Consider the following 3,163-nt stretch of genomic DNA (forward strand, 5'->3'; position numbering starts at 1 on the left):
TGTAAAGATTGGTATCTAGTTTTGTATTGCGTATGTCAGGGACTATATTTGACATGTAAAAATACAGTGAGCAAAGTCAGTTTCTGTCTTCACAAAGATTACAGTATAGTGAGGAAATGAGAAAACTATTAATCAAATCATCACACAAGTAAATATTCATGAGCGACCAGAATAAATGTGATCAGGTAGAGGTATTTGGTAGTATAACAACCTGTAATTGTGGGAACCATTCTACTCAGAAACATTCCTAGAAAGAACTGATTTGCCAACGCCCTGTTTTTTAACTCGCAGTTTTCAAAACATTCACCAAAATGTCACATTTAATAAGAATTTCTATGAATTAATGTTCTCCTATTCATTTTAAAAAGCAGTATAAAACAGTATGAATATATTTGCATACCAATATTCTTAGCAGTATTATTCACAAGGGCCAAATGATGGAAACAATCTAAGTGTCCATCGACAGATGAATGGCTAAACAAAATGCGATATGTACATAAAATGGGATATTGTTGAGTCTTAGAAATGAGTGAGATCCTGATACATGCTGCTGCTGGAAAACATGCTGAGTGAGAGTAAGTCAGGCATAGAAAACATCATTGTTGCATGATTCCACCTTTGTGGGGTACCTCGAGTAATCATATTCCTGGTGACAGAAAGTAGAATGGTGGTTGCCAGGGGCTTGCAGGAAAGAAGGATAGCAAATTAAAAAAAAATTGTAATATTTATTCCTTTTTTGAGAGAGGGACCCAGACCATGAGCAGGGTAAGGGCAGAAAGAGAGGGAGACACAGGATCTGAAGCAGGCTCCAGGCTCCGAGCTGTGAGCACACAGACTGAAGCAGGGTCCGAACTCATGAACTGTGAGATCATGACCTGAGCTGCAGTCAGACACTTAACTGACTGAGCCACCGAGGCGCCCCGAATGGGGAATTATTTTTAGTGGATAATGAGTTTCAGTTTGGGATAAAGTTCTGAAGATAAATGGTGAAGATGATGCCACAACAATGAGAATGCATTTAACACAACTGAATTATACACAAAAATGGTTAAAATCTTAAATTTTATGTCATGTATATTTTACCACAGTACAGAAAATAGTATGAGTCACATATATTGAAGCAGAACTGAAACTATACTGTGTGTATTTACAAACTAGGTTCGAATTTTTCCATGGTGATTTCTTAGAAGCAATCTAAGGGGTATTCATTTAAAAATAACTACTATAATAAGCATTCACAACCTAAATAACATCTGAGACACATAATTGGATATGTAATTATGACCTGTCAGTTTACTAATGTTTGCAATTATAAAAATAACGCTTCAAATAAAAGACAATAACCACTAAATCTATTTCTAAGTAACATGAATACTTCTGACTGTTTCTAAAATCAAAGATCGGCCTCTAAGGAGAATGCAAATAAATACAGAAACTATATGGACCATACTCCACTGATATAATGAGCCTGGTTTTGATCTATACAAAATTATATTTTGAGGTAAAGAGATTCTCTAGCCCAGTCATTGAGTGGAACAAAAATTTTAACCATACTATGTCACTGTAAATTAATTTACAGCTTTAATGTCAAAGAAACATAGAGTTAAGGACCATTAACCATCTTATTTCCTCATCTTTCCATTCCCTGTTATTTTCCCGGATACTGAAGATAATTGCTTTTGCAAAGCATTGTCCTCAGTCCATTTTTCATTGTTAAAAATTATAGTTAACACATTATATTTTAAAATCTCCATTTAAATGTTTTGTGTTTGACTCTACTGTTTGATCTTTTGTCTTTAAATCCACATCACTTTGTTTTAGTTGAGAGGTTCTCAACCTTTTTTTGGTTTCTGGTATTCTTAGAGCTTCAGTAATTATTTCATATTATCTTAAGACCTAAAGAACCTCTAAGAATTTCATAAAGTAGTTACATCCAAACTAGTACATGTCCAAAATCTTAGTAGCTGTATAAATCAAGAACACACATTAATTAAAGGAAAACATTTATTTTATTCCAAAATAACCACAATTTCATGCTTGTGGAATAATGTGCGCATGTTGGACAATGCACATATTCTTAAACCTTAGAAACAGATTAGGAAAAACTAGTAATATCCTATTTTATGCTGCTGGTTGTATTTATGTTTAAAGCTGCAAGGAAACTGCAAAGATATGACTTCATCATAACTTATGTAGCAGGATCTTATGATAAAATTATAGTAGTTCTGATGTATGATAGTTGTCAGGATCAGTGATATTCTCAAAAACTTAAAATATCCAAGGCATTTCTGAGAGTTCATTATAGTATCTTGGGGCTTTTTAAAGAAAAAATTTTTAATGTTTATTTATCTTAGAGAGAGTGCGAGCGAGCGCTGGGGGAGGGGCAGAGAGACAAGGAGACAAAGAATCTGAAGCTGACTCTAGGCTCCAAGTTGTCAGCCTAAAGCCGGACATGGGGCTTGAACTCACAAATAACGAGATCATGACCTGAGCTGAAGTCTGACACTTAACCGACTGAGCCACCCAGGTGCCCCTCTTGGGGCGTCTTATGACACAATTTGAGAACTATGATTTTAGCCATTGCTTTTTAAATTTTTATTTGGCAGGCTTTTTGAAGTATTAAGGAAATAACCTCAGTTTCCAAGGCCACCAGGTGGTTAATAGATAATTTCCAGGAGTATCTGCTCTTCTTTATTTAAAAAAGAAAAGCAAAAAACTATTTTTTAAAAGCATGTCTACCTGCACTCACTTCAGCAGCACATATAGTAACACTAGAACGATACAGAGAAGATTAGCTTGACCCTGTGCAAGGATGGAGTGAAAATTTGTGAAGCATCCCATGTTTTCTTAACCAATGTTGAGAAGCTTTGTGGTTAAAAAAGAAAAAAAAATAATGAAGATAAAAAAGCATTTCTACCTTGCAATACAATGTTAACTGCTTTGCATCACAGCAAAGTCAAAGGAGGTGGGGTTGATATTGCTTTTCTCACTGTCATATTGACATGATCATTATGTGTGAGCAAGCTTATTACCTATCTGTTCACAATCATCTGAATTAGAACAATAAATAGTTGTTGCACAGTATTGGTTTTCATGAATACAAATATTCAGATGGGCACTGCTTTCATAATTATTCATAAAGATTCAAATAATACAAATCTCT

General features: G+C 34.6%; 1 non-coding gene across 1 annotated transcript; it reads left to right on the plus strand.

Annotated features, from left to right (window-relative positions):
• The first annotated feature begins 2,741 nt into the window (after window positions 1–2,741).
• LOC113600074 (U6 spliceosomal RNA) lies at window positions 2,742–2,847 on the plus strand. Its single transcript, XR_003421042.1, has one exon. It is a non-coding gene; the product is annotated as a U6 spliceosomal RNA (small nuclear RNA).
• The last annotated feature ends 316 nt before the right edge of the window (window positions 2,848–3,163 follow it).

This window comes from Acinonyx jubatus, chromosome C2 (genome assembly GCF_027475565.1).
Source record: "Acinonyx jubatus isolate Ajub_Pintada_27869175 chromosome C2, VMU_Ajub_asm_v1.0, whole genome shotgun sequence".
NCBI lineage: Eukaryota > Metazoa > Chordata > Mammalia > Carnivora > Felidae > Acinonyx > Acinonyx jubatus.